We start from the raw sequence: 18534 nt of genomic DNA on the forward strand, positions 1-18534 counted from the left end.
CTGGAGCATTTCAGTTTTGAAGAGAGACTCAAAAGGCTAGAGTTGTTTTCCTTGGAGCGGAGAAGGCTGAGGGGGGACCTGATTGAGGTATACAAAATTATGAGGGGCATAGATAGGGTAGATAGATAGAAACTGTTTCCCTTAGTGGAGGTGTCAATAACCAGGGGGCAAAGATTTAAGGTAAGGGGCAGGAGGTTTAGAGGGGATTTGAATTTCACCCAGAGGGTGGTTGGAATCTGGAACACACTGCCTGAAGGGGTGGTAGAGGCAGGAACCCCCACAACATTTAAGAAATATATAAATGAGCACTTGAAATGCCATAGCATACAAGGCTACGGGCCAAGTGCTGAAAAATGGGATTGGAATAGATAGGTGCTTGATGGCCAGCACAGACACGAGGGGCCAAAGGGTCTTTTTCTGTGCTGTATAACTCTATGACTCTCTAACCTTCTCTGAACTGCTTCCAATGCAAGTATATCTCTCCTTAAGTAAGGAGACCAAACTGTACACAGTACTCTAGGTGCAGTTGCAGTGTGGGGAGATGGTGGCATGGTGGTAATGTCACTAATGTGACTAAACCTAGGGGCCCAAGCTAATGCCCTGTGGGCATGGGTTTAAATCTTATCAAGGCTGCTGGTGGAATTTAAATTCAATTGATAAATAAACATAATTAATAACAATTTGGAATTGAAAGCTAGTCTCAGCAATGGTGCAAGGAAACTTCATCGATTGTCATAAAAACCCATCTGGTTCACAGGGAAGAAACGCTGCCATCCTTACTTGTTCTGGCCTACATCTGACTGCTAGGACACCCAGATCCCTCTCAATTCAGCATTCAATGGTCACTCTCCATTTAAACAATATTCTGCTTTTCTAACTATTTCCTCTGGTGGGGGAGTTCCAGAAAAAGGGGAAATAACCTTAAAATTAAATCTAGGCTGTTTAGGTATGATGTCAGGAAGCACCTGTTCACACAAAGACTCATGAAAATCAGGAACTCCCTCCTCAAAAAAAGCTGCTGAAGCTGGGGGTCAGTTGAACATTTCAAAACAACTGAGGTTGATAGATTTGTGTTGGGTAAGGGTTAGGGAACCAAGCGGGTAAATGGAGTTACGATACAGATCAGCCGTGATCGAATTGAATGGCAGAGACTTTTAAGGGAGACATAATAGAGCCATTCAAAATTAAGAGGCATTTTGGTGGAGCAAGTGGGGAGAAACTGTTTCCTCTGGTAAGTGTGTCTGTGACCATAGGTCAAGGATTTAAAATAATTGGCAAAAGAAGTAGAAGGGAAATTGTTCTGATCTGGAATGAGCTGCCTGAAAGGGCAGTGGAAGCAGATTCAGTAGTAACTTTCAAACAGCAATGTATTTGAAGAGGACTCAGCTGCAGGGCTATAGGGAGGATGCTGGGGTGTGGAACTCAATTGGACAGTCCTTTCAAAGAGTCAGCACAAGGACGATGGGCCAAATGGCCTCCTGGTTCTGCAATACTATAAGAGGCTCAAGTGGCTGAAATGCCTCCTCCTGTTCCGATGTTACAGATAGCATCTTTTGCTCAATTTAGAAGCCCAAAGTAAGCAGCAAAGTACAAAGCCCCAGCAAGGTTGGAAAGAGTAGGACAGAACTTTTAAATCATCAGTTAAAGGTGGGATTGTCTGCCACAAACCAACGTTGAGGCAGAGTCCAGATTTATTTAGAAGAGGGAATCGGATTGTTGCTCCAACAGGAGGAAAATTAAAGAGTATGGGACCAAGCAGATAGTGGAATTAGACCGGGGGGAAAACAGAATGGACTCCACCACTTTGTCAAGGGCAATTAGGGATGGGCAATAAATGCTGGCCTAGCCAGCGACGCCCACATCCCATGAATGGATTTTTAAAAAGTTAGCTGAATGGCCTATTTCCATGATTCTAAGACGCCTTCTTTCACAGATGGAAATGTAACACTTCGAAGTGTGAGATTTCGAAGTGTGATAGCGAACGTGTGCTCTCTATAGAATGACAAATGTGCAGAGGGAGACACAACCAAGTGTAGTCTGTGGATGAAACCGGGTTAGAGGGTGGGGGAGTTTGACCAGGGTAGAGACTAGGGAACTCGGGCCCCATTTTAAAGTCAGGCATGATGTCCTTATTTTTATATAACGCTTTGTTTTATTCAGTTATTCTTTATAGTGAAATAGCAAAACTTACAGCAGTTTTGGGAGCAAAAAAATAAAATTGCTTGGAGCTGGAGTATAGACTGAGGGGCAAGGAGACCCAGAACTGAGGTGCTACACTGCCACTACTGGTGGGAGGGTATAATTACAGCATTACTGTTTGCATGGACAGTTTGCATAGGAATGGGCAACAAATGCTGGCCTTGCCTGTGATGTCCACATCCCATGAAAGAATAAAAAAATGAATGTGGACAGTGGAAATTGTATTGAGAAACATTGACGGAAAAGGTGTGACCAAAACGCGACAATAAGAAGCCAGATCTTATGGACAGAAAATATGAAAAATGTATATTTTTGAATGTACTAGAGCTCAAATCACATCATAGGACGTTGTGAAATTGAATTCAATAGATTTGGTGATTATTGGTCTGGCATCAGATAAAAGTGACCATGAAATCTGATGGATTGTCATAAAAATCCAACTGCTTCACTCATGTCCTTACTCGGTCTGAGCCGATATGTGACTTCAGTACCACACCAACACAGTTGCATCTAAATGTCCCCAGGTCACCAAGAGTTGGGGAATATCAAGATATAGAATCAGTTTGGGTGGAAATAAGAAATAGCAAAGGAAGGATGCCACTGGTGAGAGTAGTTTACAGGCCCCTAACAGTAGCTACACTTTTAGGCAGTTTTCTTCCTCTTCCTCCTCCTCCTTGTCTCGAGAGACAATGGGTAAGCACCTGGAGGTGGTCAGTGGTTTGTGAAGCAGTGCCTGGAGTGGCTATAAAGGCCAATTCTAGAGTGACAGGCTCTTCCACTAGTGCTGCAGATAAAGTTGGTTGTCGGGGCTGTTACACAGTTGGCTCTCCCCTTGCGCTTCTGTCTTTTTTCCTGCCAACTGCTAAGTCTCTTCGACTCTCCACTCTTTAGCCCCGCCTTTATGGTTGTCCGCCAGCTCTGGCGATAACTGGCAACTGACATCCACAACTTGTGGTCAATGTCACAGGACTTCATGTCGCGTTTGCAGACGTCTTTAAAGTGGAGACATGGACGGCCGGTGGGTCTGACACTAGTGACGAGTTCGCTGTACAATGCATCCTTGGGGATCCTGCCATCTTCCATGCGGCTCACATGGCCAAGCCATCTAAAGTGCCGCTGCTCAGTAGGGTGTACATGCTGGGGATTTTGGCCGCCTCGAGGGCTTCTGTGTTGGAGATACGGTCCTGCCACCTGATGCCAAGGATTCTCCGGAGGCAGCGAAGATGGAATGAATTGAGATGTCACTCTTGGCTGACATACGTTGTCCAGGCCTCGCTGCCGTAGAGCAAGGTACTGAGGACACAGGCTTGATACACACGGACTTTTGTGTTCCGTGTCAGTGCGCCATTTTCCCACACTCTCTTGGCCAGTCTGGACATAGCGGACGCCTTTCCCATGCGCTTGTTGATTTCTTCATCGAGAGACAGGTTACTGGTGATAGTTGAGCCTAGGTAGGTGAACTCTTGAACCACTTCCAGAGCGTGGTCGCCGATATTGATGGATGGAGCATTTCTGACGTCCTGCCCCATGATGTTAGTTTTCTTGAGGCTGATGGTTCGGCCAAATTCATTGCAGGCAGCTGCAAACCTGTCGATGAGACTGCAGACACTCTTCTGTGTGGGATGTTAATGCAACATAGTTCAGCAAAAAGGAGTTCCCTGATGAGGACTTTCCGTACTTTGGTCTTCGCTCTTAGACGGGCAAGGTTGAACAACCTGCCATCTGATCTTGTGTGGAGGAAAATTCCTTCTTCTGACGACTTGAACGCATGTGAAAGCAGCAGGGAGAAGAAGATCCCAAACAGTGTAGGTGCGAGAACACAGCCCTGTTTCACACCACTCAGGATAGGAAAGGGGTCTGACAAGGTACCACTATGCTGAAACAAAAACAAGAAATGCTGGATTCACTCAGCAGGTCTGGCAGCATCTGTGGAAAGAGAAGCAGAGTTAACGTTTCGGGTCAGTGACCCTTCTTCGGAACTGACAAATATTAGAAAAGTCACAGATTATAAACAAGTGAGGTGGGGGTTGGGCAAGAGATAACAAAGGAGAAGGTGCAGATTGGACCAGGCCACATAGCTGACCAAAAGGTCACGGAGCAAAGGCATACAATATGTTAATGGTGTGTTGAAAGACAAAGCATTAGTACAGATTAGGTGTGAATATACTGAATATTGAACAGCAGCAAGTGCAAACCTGAAGAAAAACAACCTGAAAAAAACAGTGGGTAAGCAAACTGAACAAACTAAGATGAAATGAAATAAATGCAAAAAAAGATTGTAAAAAATGTAAAAAGGAATGTAAAAAAAAAGGAAGAAAAAATAACTAAAAATGACTAAAAATGAAAGTAAAGTGGGGGGCTGTCATGCTCTGAAATTATTGAACTCAATGTTCAGTCCGGCAGGCTGTAGTTTGCCTAATCGGTAGATGAGATGCTGTTCCTCGAGCTTGCGTTGATGTTCACTGGAACACTGCAGAAATCCCAGGACAGAGATGTGAGCATGAGAGCAGGGGGGAGTGTTGAAATGGCAAGCAACCGGAAGCTCAGGGTCCTGCTTGCGAACTGAGCGGAGATGTTCCGCAAAGCGGTCACCCAGTCTGCGCTTGGTCTCCCCAATGTAGAGGAGACCACACTGTGAGCAGCGAATACAGTATACTACATTGAAAGAAGTACAAGTAAATCGCTGCTTCACCTGAAAGGAGTGTTTGGGGCCTGGGATAGTGAGGAGAGAGGAGGTAAATGGGCAGGTATTACACCTCCTGCGATTGCAAGGGAAGGTGCCCTGGGACGGGGACGAGGTGGTGGGGGTAATGGAGGAGTGGACCAGGGTGTCACGGAGGGAACGATCCCTTCGGAATGCTGACAGGGGAAGGGAGGGGAAGATGCGACTGGTAGTGGCATCACGCTGGAGGTGGCGAAAATGGCGGAGGATGATCCTTTGGATATGGAGGCTGGTGGGATGAAAAGTGAGGACAAGGGGAACCCTGTCACGGTTCTGGGAGGGAGGGGAAGGGGTTAGGGTAGAGGTGCGGGAAATGGGCCGGACACGGTTGAGGGCCCTGTCAACCACAGTGGGGGGAAATCCTCGGTTGAGGAAAAAGGAGGTCATATCAGAAGCACCATCATGGAAGGTAGCATCATCAGAGCAGATGCGTCGGAGACGGAGAAACTGGGAGAATGGAATGGAGTCCTTACAGGAGGTAGGGTGTGAAGAAGTGTAGTCGAGGTAGCTGTGGGAGTCAGTGGGCTTATAATGGATATTGGTAGACAACCTATCCCCAGAGATGGAGACAGAGAAGTCGAGGAAGGGAAGGGAAGTGTCAGAGATGGACCATGTAAAGGTGAGAGAAGGGTGGAAATTGGAAGCAAAGTTGATAAAGTTTTCTAGTTCGGGGCGGGAGCAGGAAACGGCACCGATACAGTCATCAATGTACCGGAAAAAGAGTTGGGGGAGGGGGCCTGAGTAGGACTGGAACAAAGAATGCTGAATTGTGCCTTTCATATGGTCATGGAATGAGATGATGATACTTAGTAGCTTTGGTGGATATCCGATCTTTTCTAGTAGTCTGAAGAGACCACGTCTGCTGACAAGGTCAAAGGCTTTGGTGAGATCTATGAAAGCAACGTAGAGGGGCATCTGTTGTAGCTGGCGAAGGGAGAACAGCATGTCAATGGTGGATCTCTCTACTCAAAAGCCGCACTGTGCCTCAGGGTAGACACGCTCAGCCAGCTTCTGGAGTCTGTTTAAAACGACTCGAGCGAAGACTTTCCCCACTGTGCTGAGCAGGGAGATTCCACAGTAGTTGTTGCAGTCACCGCGGTCACCCTTGTTCTTATAGAGGGTGATGATATTGGCATTGTGCATGTCCTGAGGTACTGCTTCCCTCATCCCAGCACAAGCAAAGCAGTTCATGGAGTGCTGAGAGTATAGCAGGCTTGGCACTCTTGATTATTTCAGGGGTAATGCCGTCCTTTCCAGGAGCTTTTCTACTGGCTAGAGAATCAATGGCATCACTGAGTTCTGATTTTGATGGCTGTTCGTCCAGCTCATCCATGACTGGCAGAGACTGGGCTGCACTGAAGGCGGTCTCAGTGACAACATTTTCCTTTGCACCCCCGCTCCCCCTTCCCCCACCACACTCCCTCCCCCCTCGCAAACCCTCCCTCCTCGCACCCCCACCCGCCTTCCCTCTCCCTCCATGAAATCGCACAGTTTACTTGTTAGCTCCTATCCCTGAGCAAGGGCCCTAACAACCCCACTGCCTTGTGGGCTTCTCGGGAAAGACCAAGACTAAGGGAGTAAGCCCTAACAGAAAATCTGGAGCGGAACCCCTAAGGCTGTCAAACCTTTGGAATGTTTCCGGCAGTTCCTGCAGCCATACCGGTGCCAAATGTCATGCTTTGCACTCCTTTGGACCCCACTAGGAAGGCCAAGAGGGGGGTTTTGATGCTGGGGCAACTCACAACCTCCATACATCCGCCCAGGCTTGCGCCTTGGAGAGGTCACTCCATAGTCGCCTCACAGCGACCAAAACAACACGGAAGGCAGCAGTTACAGGTTATAAGTCCAGCTCAATTGGCGTAGAGATTGGGCAGCACGGGTTGCCTTCGTCGGTGGGAGAGGTCATCGCATCTCACTGGGCAGCTACCACCCGCCTCAAACCGGGCAGCCACCGGTCAGAAAGGTTCTGTCCCGCCACAATCCACCTGCTTCAATGGATGCTTGGAGCTCAGGGTCATTGCCCGAGAAGTGGACTGTAACACTGCACCAAACAGCACGACCAAAAAAGGAAAGAAGGTACCAGCCCTTCGTTTTGCAAGCTGGAACGTCAAAACTGTGTCCTGGCCTTTCGGATGACCTCACACAAATCAATGATTCTCAGAAGACCGCCATCATTAAAAACCAGCTCAGTAGACTCAATGTGGACATTGCAGCACTTCAGGAGAGACGCCTCCCTGCGAGTGGATCGCTAAGAGAGCAAGAATACACCTGCTACTGTCAGGGTAGGGTGCCTGAAGAACCAAGACAGCATGGAGTGGGCTTCGCCATCAGAAACTGTTTGCTCAGCATGATAGAGCCACCTATAAATGGCTCGGAACGCATACTGTCCATCCGACTGCTCACCACCTCTGGTCCAGTACACCAACTCAGCATCTATGCTCCAACACTCTGCTCCCCACCTGAAGTTAAGGACCAGTTCTACGAGGAACTCCATTATATCATTAGTAGCATCCCCAATACCGAATATCTGTTCCTGCTGGGGGACTTTAACACCAGGGTTGGGGCCGACCATGACTCATGGCCCTCCTGCCTTGGGCACTATGGCATTGGAAGGATGAATGAGAATGGACAGAGACTGTTGGAGTTGTGTACCTATCACAACCTCTGCATCACCAACTCGTTCTTTCATACTAAACCCTGTCACCAGGTTTCATGGAGGCACCCAAGATGATGTCGTTGGCACCAGCTGGACCTCATCGTCACAAGGCAAGCCTCTATAAACAGTGTCCAAATCACACGCAGCTTCCACAGTGTGGACTGCGACACCGACCACTCCCTGGTGTGCAGCAAAGTTAGACACAAACCAAGGAAGCTACATCACTCCAAGCAGAAGGGCCGTCCGCGCATCAACACTAACAGAATTTCTTATCCACAGCTGTTACATAAGTTTCTAAATTCACTTGAAAAACCCCTTCAAAACACTCCTGCAGGGGATGCAGAGACGAAGTGGGCCCACATCAGAGACGCCATCTATGACTCAGCTATGGCAAACATGAGAAGCAGAATGCAGGCTGGTTTCAATCTCACTTTGAAGAGCAGGAACCTGTCATAGCTGCTAAGTGCACTGCACTGTTGAACTACCAAGAAACCCCCAGTGAGTTAACATCCGTAGCACTTAAATTAGCCAGAAGCGCTGCACAAAGAACAGCCAGGCGCTGTGCAAATGACTACTGGCAACACCTATGCAGTTGTATTCAGCTGGCCTCCGACACCGGAAATATCAGAGGAATGTATGATGGCATTAAGAGAGCTTTTGGGCCAACCATCAGGAAGATCGCACCCCCCCCCCCCCCACCCCCCTCAAGTCTAAATCAGGGGAAGCCATCACTGACCAACGCAAGCAAATGGACCGCTGGGTGGAGCACTACCTTGAACTGTACTCCAGAGAAAATGTAGACAGAGTATAAACCAAGAAATAATGGGGGCTTATAGGAACAGTGCTGCAATAATCTTGCATGATTTTAATCTTTATATCGATTAGACAAATTGGCAAAGTAAAAGTGAAATACTGATGTTGGAAATCTGAAATAAAACCAAAAAAGTGCTGGAAATACTCAGCAGGTCAGGCAGCATCTATGGAGAGAGAAGCAGAGTTAACGTTTCAGGTCTGTGACCCTTCTTCAGAACAGATTGGCAAAGGTAGTCTGGTGGATGAGTTCATAGAGTGTATTCAGGACAGTTTCTTAGAACAATACATTCTGGACCCAATAAGGGAACAGGCTATTTTAGACCTTGGGTAATGAAACAGGATTAAGTAATGACCTCATAGAAAAAGATCCTCTGGGCAAGAGTGATCATAACATGATAGAATTTCACATTCAGTTTGAGGGTGAGAAGTTTGCGTCTTAAATTAGTATCTTAAACTTAAATAAAAGCAATTACAAGGATTTGAAGAGAGAATTGACCAAAGTGTACTGGGAAAATGGGTTAAAAAGTAAGATGGTAGGGAAGTAGTGGAGATATTCCATAACTTTCAACAAAGATATATTACATTGAGAAAGAAAGACTCTATGAGAAGGATGCACCATCTGTGGCTAATTAAGAGTGTTAAGGTGATATCAAATTGAAAGAAAAGGCAAACAATGCTACAAAGATCAGTGATACGCCAGAAGATTGGGAAATTTTTAGAAACCAACAAAGGATGCCTTTTTAAAAAAAAAAGAGAAATTAGAGTATACTAGTAAGAAATGTAAAAGCATCCACCAGGATAGAAAAAGGAAAAATAGGTAATGTAAACATTTGTCCCTTAGAGGATGAGACTGGGGAATTAAAATGGGAAACAAGGAAATGGCAGAGACTTTGAACAAGTATTTTGCATCCATCTTCACAGTAGAAGACACGAAAAGTATCCCAATAATAGTAGAAAATCATGGGGCAAAGAGAGGCACTTAAAACAATTACTATCACTAGAGATAAAGTACAAAGAAAACTAATGGGACTAAAAACTGACAAGTTCCCTGGACCTGATGGCCTGCATCCTTGGGTCTTAAAAGAAGCGGCTGCAGAGATAGTGGATGCATTGGTTGTAATCTTCCAAAATTCCCTAGATCCTGGAAAGGTCCCAGCGGATTGGAAAACCACAAATGTAACACCTCTGTTCAAGAAAGGAGGGAGACAGAAAGCAGGAAACTATAGGCCAGTTAGCCTAACGTCTGTCATTGGGAAAATGCTAGAATCCATTATTAAGGATAGTAGCTGGACATTTAGAAAATCACAATACAATTAGGCAGAGTCATCATGGTTTTGTGAAGGGGAAATCATGTTTGACAAAATTATTAGAATTTTTTGAGGATGTGACAAGCAGGGTGGATAAAGGGGAACCAGTAGATGTAGTGTATATGGATTTCCAAAAGGCATTCAATAAAGTGCCGCATAAAAGGTTACTGCACAAGATAAAGCTCATGGTGTTGGGTGTGATATATTCACATGGATAGAGGATTGGCTATCAACAGGAAATAGAGAGTGGGGATAAATGGGTCATTTTCAGGTTGGAAAACTGTAACTAGTGGAGCACCACAAGGATCAGTGCTGGGGCCTTAACTATTTTCCATCTATATTAATGACTTGGATGAAGAGACAGAGTGTATTGTAGCCAAATTTGCTGACGATAAAAATATCAATAGGAAAGCAAGTTGTGAGGAGGAAAGAAAGCATCTGCAAAGGGATATTGATAGGTTAAGTGAATGGGCGAAAATTTGGCAGATGGATATAATGTGGGAAAATGTGAGGTTTGAGGTTATCCATTTTGGCGGGAAGAATAGAAAAGCAGAATATTATTTAAATTGAGAGATTCTGCAGGATGCTGTGGTGCAGAGGGATCTGGGTGTCCTTGTGCATGAATCACAAAAAGTTAGCATGCAGGTACAGCCAGTAATTAGGAAGGCCAATGGAATGTTGACCTTTATTGTAAGGAGGATGGAGTATAAAAGAATGGGAAGTCTTGCTACAACTGTAGAGGGCATTGGTGAGATTGCACCTAGAGTACTGTGTACAGTTTAGGTCTCCTTACTTAAGGAGGGATATACCTGCATTGGAAGCAGTTCAGAGCAGGTTCACGAGGCTGATTCCTGGGATGAAGGGGTTAGCAAATGAGGAAAGGTTGAGCAAGTTGTGCCCATACTCATTGGAGTTCAGAAAAATGAGAGGTGATCTTATTGAAACATGTAAGATTCTGAGGGGGTTTGACAGGGTAGATGCTGAGAAGATGCTTCCCCTCATGGCGGGGAGGGGGGGGTGGTGGGGGGCAGTGCAGTTTCAGAATAAGAGGTCTCCCAATTAAGAGGGAGATGGGGAGGAATTTCTTCTCTCAGAGGGTTGTTAATCTTTGGAATTCTCTACCCCAGAGAGCAGTGGAGGCTAGGTTGTTGAATATATTCCAGACTGAGTTAGACAGATTTTTGATTTACAAGAGATTCAGGAAAGTGGAATTAAGGCCACAATCAGATCAGCCTTGATCTTATTGAATGTTGGAGCAGGTTCGAGGGTTTGAATGGCCTACTCCTGCTCCTATTTCTTATGATCTTATACTGTCTTCTCAGTGTCACCCACATCCCAGGAACAAATGTAAGATATTATCACAGCAATGGTCTCTACTCAACCCATTTTATTCAACAAATGGAACTGGTGCCGAATTATAAGGGGTCGACAGTAAGTACTGGCCTTGCCTGCAGCCCCCGCATCCCATAAATGAATAAAAATAAACTTCTGACCCAACCAAATCCGTGGTGATCCTACTGCATGCAGTTGGGTGAATTGAAAGAAACAAAAAACAGGAAGAATCTCATTAACAACAGGATGCAAAGAAATTTACAAATGTCAGGGCTTCCTTTCTTCGTTTCAATCTCAGAGATGATTTAACTTTGCAAAGTCAGTAACTTCCTGTGTAGGCCTGCGCCTCAGTGCAACTCAACAGCTGACAGCTCAGTGAGCCTGTTTGCACAATGTTGGTGTGTTTTATTTTATTCATTTGTGGAAACTGAATGGCTTTTCAGAGGGCATTTTAAGAGTCAAACACACACAAGAGTCACATGTAGGCCAGACCAGGTAAGAACAGCAGATTTCCTTCCTTAAAGGATGTTAGTGAACCAGACGGGTTTTTACAACAATCGACAATGGTTTCATGGCCATCATTAGACCAGCTTTTTAATTCCAGATTTATTAATTGAATTCAAATTTCACCATCGACTGTGGTAGGATTTTAACTCATGTACCCAGCAGATTAGCCTGGGCTCTGGATTAATAGCTCAACAACATTACCACTACACCACTGCCTTCCCAACATGTGTGATAGCATGTTTTGTATAAACTAATCCCATGTCTTATTATGCATGTGTAGACTGATTTGATATAATTTGCTTTGAGTCCCATCCCAGTATGATTCTTCTGAGCAGGTAATTTCAGTGTTATAGAGGAACAGGAGGAGGCCAATCAGCCCCTTGAACCTGTTCTGCCCTTCATTCAGATCATGGTTTAACTGTATCTCAATTCCATCTATCAGCCTTGGTACCATATTGTTGGGATTAATTCAGAACCGGTGGTGTTGCGAGGCGTTTGCATCTATTGTCCATCCCTGGTTGTCCTTCGCAAGTGGGATTTCTTCTTGTGGTGATGGTGCTCATTGTTGTTTTATTACTGAACAATGGGCCAATACAGATGTCATTCAGAATCAAGCACATACAATGACTAGACTATTACCTGGCCCAGACCAGGTAAGGACGGCAGGTTTCCTTCCCTGAAGGACATTCATGAAGCAGTTGGGTTATTATGACAATCCAACAGCTTCATGATTACCTTTCCTGGTGCCTTTCCTCTCCTCTCCTCTCTTGACTCTTGCTTGGTTACAGTTTCAAGGGCACAGATTGGCATTTCAGTGGCTCGCCAAATTTCAATTCTTCATCTATGAGTCTTGACTAAAGCTGGAAGGTCATTTAATCATGGGTCAAGACATCAGGATAGACACAGCTGGCCAGTCAGCACCTGTGAAAAGGAAAGACACTTTGGGTATATACCCTTCCATAGTTCTAGGTACTCACTGCTCACGATGAGGTCTCCTCCATTCAGTCCACAAGCTTGACCCAATCTTGCAGTTGTCCGTCATTTTAATTTTCTGCCTTGCTCCCACATTGAGCTCTCCATTCTTGGCTTCCTAAATTGTTCCAATGAAGCTCAACACAAGCACGAGGAACAGCACTTCATCTTTCGATTAGGCACTTTACAGTCTCCAGACTCAACACTGAGTTCAACAATTTCAGATTATATTCACTGTTCCCATTGTCTCAGATAGCAGGTGCTAGTAATGAGTCTGCTGTTGTCATTTACACCTCCTCCAGACCCATCTTTTTGTTTCTTTACTTGTTCCATTCCCATCCCCTTTTGCCTTGCCCCATCATCCCTTTTGTCATTTAATCTCTCATGTCTTCCACGCAATCACAGACCTTCCCTTTTGTTCTTCTAACAGCACCCCTCCCCACCACCACCACCACCAGCGCCCCCCCCCCTTTCCCCGCCTCTGTACTTGCTTCAAACCTCTTACATTTCTAACTTCGACCACTTCTGATGAAAGGTCATCAATCTGAAATGTTAACTCTGTTTCTCTCTCCATTGATGCTGCCTGACCTGCTGAGTATTTCCAGCATCTTCTGTTTTTATTTGAATTTCACTGTGCTTTTCTTTTCTTGACATTATTTCTCAGTTGCCTCCTTTCAAAGCTGAAAAGTCTAAGTGGATGAGATTGGTTTTGGGGACGGTGTCTCAAAAGAAAAACGTGCAAATAAACTCCCGGTTTTACACTGCTCTGGATATTCTTTTCCGTGATTTGCTATTGCCTGTCATGTGTCACCACCCCAAGATTCTCCCGATAGTCCTCATAACTCAATCCCTCTCACACATGGGATCACCCTCGTGGCTTTTCTCTCCGCTCCTCCAGACAACACTATTTCCCTTGTTTCTTGGTGACGTAGCTTGCCATTTCATGTGAGAAGCTCTGAGACTCAGTGGTGCACCCGTGAGCACACGGTGGAAGTATCCAGCATAAACCAACAGCAAAGAGTTAACAACACAGGGGCTACCACTAAATCTTGACTTTGTGCTATAGTGTGAAACAGTTGAAAGATGGCGAGTTGGCAGATTGAGTTACACCCCTCCCTGTTTTTAATTCTAATGATGTCAGTGGGGAGTGATGTAAAACAGACTGCCCCCTCGCTATAACCCATTTAACATGACCGCACAGTATCAAAAAAAACCCGTGGTATTTTCATGGGTCCAAGCAGGGAAATACACAGGTGCAGGGCTTTATTGTCCTCCTGGGTCAACAACAACTTGCATTTATATAGCATCTTTAACGTGGTAAAATGTCCTTGGCTGCTTCAGGAGAGCGTTATCAAACAAAATTTAACACTGTGCCATATAAGGAGATATTAATTACAGGTGACCAAAAGCTCTGTCAAAGAAGTGGATTTTAAGGAGCATCTTAAAGGATGAGAGAGAGTAGAGAGGTGGAGAGGTTTAGGGAGGGAATTCCAGAGCTCAGGGCCCAGGCAGCTTTAGGCACGTTTCAGAGGTCAGATTTGGAGGAGCGCAGAGATCTCTGAGGGTTGTAGGGCTGGAAGAGGTCACAGAGGTAGGGAGGAGCAAGGCCATTGAAAGAATTTGAACACAAGAATGAGAATTCTATATTCGAAGAGTTGTTAGACTGGGAACCAACATAGGTCTGTCAGCACAGGGATGATGGGCGAACAGGATTTGGTTTGAGTTAGAATAAGGGTAGCAGAGTTTTGGATGAGCTGAAGTTTTCAGAGGATGGAAGATGAGAGGTTGGCTAGGAGAGCGTTGGAATAGTGAAGTCTAGAGGGAACGAAAGCATGGAGGAGGTTTTCAGCAGCAGATGATCTGAGGCAGGGGTGAAAATTGCGATGTAATGCAGGTGGAATAAGGTAGTCTTGGTGATGGAGAGGATATGAAGTCAGAAACTCAGTTCAGGGTCAGGTAAGATGCACTAGTTGTGAATGGTCTGGTGCAGCCTGAGACAGTGGCCAAGATGAGGGATGGACTCAGTGGTGAGGGACAGAATTTGTGATGGGGACTGAAGACAATGGCTACTGGTATCCCGATATTGAATTAGTAGCAATGCCTGGGAGCTTAATTGTTGATTCCTGGATGCTCCTGGACAATTAGGGAGGGTTGGCAACCCTTGTGAGAAAGGAAATGGGAATGACAGAATTCCTCATAGCCTCATGCTTAGTTCACAAAAAGCACTGAATTCAGCAGATTTCTATCCTCTTAACTTCCTGTTTTTCTTCTGAATCAGGTTCGTTGTCACAGAGGAATTTCAGACAGATGACAGTGCGATTTTTTTTTTGGAGCAGATATTTCCCTCTGCTTATTTCTGTCTGCTCCTTGAACACTCTGCAATTCACTCCCATCGTTATTTATCATTCCCTGGTTCACTTTCAAATGTAATTTCTTCACAATTCAATTCCTCATTTGTACTTTTTCTCCCTTATCCTCATTTTCTACTGACATTTCCTCCTTCTCTATCTCCCTGTTCATCCTGATCCAGGAAAACAATCTCCCAGATGTAAAACATTTTTATAAGTATGCCATTTATAAAACAGATTTTTCAACAACAAGCCGAATTTTGGAAAACAAAACTCTTAAAGTGTTATTTTATTCTGTTTTCTAACTTAAAAAAAAAATCAATAAAAGCAAGAACAGAGAGGTGCCTGAGAAGATATCAAGAGAGTTATAAAGGTAGTGATGGTGGGACAGATGAAGCTTCATTCAATTCAGCCTCAGAGGGTGTGAAATTGGTTTTGGCCTGGAGCGCAGAATGAGCAATGGTGAAATACCAGTATGTTTTACATTCCGTCTGGTATCCTTTTCTTTTCTTTCTTTTGGGCCTCCTTATCTCGAGAGACAATGGATACGCGCCTGGAGGTGGTCAGTGGTTTGTGAAGCAGCGCCTGGAGTGGCTATAAAGGCCAATTCTGGAGTGACAGACTCTTCCACAGATGCTGCAGAGAAATTTGTTTGTCGGAGCTGTTGCACAGTTGGCTCTCCCCTTGCGCCTCTGTCTTTTTTCCTGCCAACTACTAAGTCTCTTCGACTCGCCACAATTTAGCCCTGTCTTTATGGCTGCCCGCCAGCTCTGGCGAATGCTGGCAACTGACTCCCACGACTTGTGATCAATGTCACACGATTTCATGTCGCGTTTGCAGACGTCTTTATAGCGGAGACATGGACGGCTGGTGGGTCTGATACCAGTGGTGAGCTCGCTGTACAATGTGTCTTTGGGGATCCTGCCATCTTCCATGCGGCTCACATGGCCAAGCCATCTCAAGCGCCGCTGACTCAGTAGTGTGTATAAGCTGGGGGTGTTGGCCGCTTCAAGGACTTCTGTGTTGGAGATATAGTTCCTGCCACCTGATGCCAAGTATTCTCCGGAGGCAACGAAGATGGAATGAATTGAGACTTCGCTCTTGGCTGGCATACGTTGTCCAGGCCTCGCTGCCATAGAGCAAGGTACTGAGGACACAGGCTTGATACACACGGACTTTTGTGTTCCGTGTCAGTGCGCCATTTTCCCACACTCTTTTGGCCAGTCTGGACATAGCAGTGGAAGCCTTTCCCATGCGCTTGTTGATTTCTGCATCTATAGACAGGTTACTGGTGATAGTTGAGCCTAGGTAGGTGAACTCTTGAACCACTTCCAGAGCGTGGTCGCCAATATTGATGGATGGAGCATTTCTGACGTCCTGCCCCATGATGTTCATTTTCTTGAGGCTGATGGTTAGGCCAAATTCATTGCAGGCAGCCGCAAACCTGTCGATGAGACTCTGCAGGCACTCTTCAGTGTGAGAGGTTAAAGCAGCATCGTCAGCAAAGAGGAGTTCTCTGATGAGGACTTTCCGTACTTTGGACTTCGCTCTTAGACGGGCAAGGTTGAACAACCTGCCACCTGATCTTGTGTGGAGGAAAATTCCTTCTTCAGAGGATTTGAACGCATGTGAAAGCAGCAGGGAGAAGAAAATCCCAAAAAGTGTGGGTGCGAGAACACAGCCCTGTTTCACACCACTCAGGATAGGAAAGGGCTCTGATGAGGAGCCACCATGTTGAATTGTGCCTTTCATATTGTCATGGAATGAGGTGATGATACTTAGTAGCTTTGGTGGACATCCGATCTTTTCTAGTAGTCTGAAGAGACCACGTCTGCTGACGAGGTCAAAGGCTTTGGTGAGATCAATGAAAGCAATGTAGAGGGGCATCTGTTGTTCATGGCATTTCTCCTGTATCTGACGAAGGGAGAACAGCATGTCAATCTCTCTGCACGAAAGCCACACTATGCCTCAGGGTAGACGCGCTCGGCCAGCTTCTGGAGCCTGGTATCCAATTCTATCGATATCAGTGGTTTGCTGTTGCCCACTTTGCCCTTCTGCTGCACAAGACCAATTTTACTCCCAGAATATGTTGGAATGTGAAAGTCTGTTAAACTCAGGAGCTGATCCCGTTGCATTTCCAGTCTGTCAGTTTCAGAACAGTTTGAATGCTTAGTTTACCTCCATCACCTTTCTCCCTTCTTCACTCCTCTCACAGAATCATAGAATGGTTACAGCACTGAAGGAGGTGATTCGGCCTGTCATGCCTTTGTTGGCTGTCTGAAGGAGCAATTTGTCCAGTGCCACTCCCCCACCTTCTCCTCGTAGCCCTATCTATTCTTCCTTTTCAGATAATAATCCAATTCTCTGTTGAAGACGTCGATTGAACCTGCCTCCACCACACTCTCAGACAGTGCATTCCAGATCCTAAACACTCACTGAACCTGCCTCCACCACACTCTCAGGCAGTGCATTCCAGATCCTAAACACTCACTGAACCTGCCTCCACTACACTCTCAGTCAGTGCATTCCAGATCCTAAACACTCACTGAACCTGCCTCCACTACACTCTCAGACAGTGCATTCCAGATCCTAAACACACACTGAACCTGCCTCCACCACACTCTCAGACAGTGCATTCCAGATCCTAAACACTCACTGAACCTGCCTCCACCACACTCTCAGGCAGTGCATTCCAGATCCTAAACACTCACTGAACCTGCCTCCACTACACTCTCAGTCAGTGCATTCCAGATCCTAAACACTCACTGAACCTGCCTCCACTACACTCTCAGACAGTGCATTCCAGATCCTAAACACTCACTGAACCTGCCTCCACTACACTCTCAGACAGTGCATTCCAGATCTTAAACACTCACTGAACCTGCCTCCACCACACTCTCAGACAGTGCATTCCAGATCCTAAACACTCACTGAACCTGCCTCCACTACACTCTCAGACAGTGCATTCCAGATCCTAAACACTCACTGAACCTGCCTCCAGCACACTCTCAGGCAGTGCATTCCAGATCCTAAACACTCACTGAACCTACCTCCACCACACTCTCAGTCAGTGCATTCCAGATCCTAAACACTCACTGAACCTGCCTCCACCACACTCTCAGGCAGTGCATTCCAGATCCTAAACACTCACTGAACCTGCCTCCAGCACACTCTCAGGCAGTGCATTCCAGATCCTAAACACTCACTGAACCTGCCTCCACCACACTCTCAGGCAGTGCATTCCAGATCCTAAACACTCACTAAACCTGCCTCCACCACACTCTCAGACAGTGCATTCCAGATCCTAAACACTTGCTGCATGAAAAAGTTTTCCCTCATGTTGCCATTGCTTCTTTTGCCAATTACCTTAAATTTGTGACCTCCAGTTCTTGATTCTTCCACCAATAGAGAGAGAGAGAGTCATAGAGAGATACAGCACTGAAACAAGCCCTTCGGCCCACCGGGTCTGTGCTGACCAACAGCCACCCATTTATATTAATCCAACATTAAATCCCATATTCCCGACCACATCCCCACCTTCCCTCAATTCTCCTACCACCTACCTACCCTTGGGGCAATTTACAATGGCCAATTTACCTATCAACCTGCAAGTCTTTGGCTGTGGGAGGAAATTGGAGCACCCGGTGGAAACCCACGCGGTCACAGGGAGAACTTGCA

General features: G+C 45.8%; 1 protein-coding gene across 3 annotated transcripts in view; it reads left to right on the forward strand.

Annotated features, from left to right (window-relative positions):
- The window catches only part of rnf141 (ring finger protein 141), a 115870-nt gene that overhangs the window by 18385 nt on the left and 78951 nt on the right, over positions 1 to 18534 (forward strand). The gene's annotated exons all lie outside the window — the stretch shown is intronic.

The sequence above is a fragment of the Heterodontus francisci genome, chromosome 14 (genome assembly GCF_036365525.1).
Source record: "Heterodontus francisci isolate sHetFra1 chromosome 14, sHetFra1.hap1, whole genome shotgun sequence".
NCBI lineage: Eukaryota > Metazoa > Chordata > Chondrichthyes > Heterodontiformes > Heterodontidae > Heterodontus > Heterodontus francisci.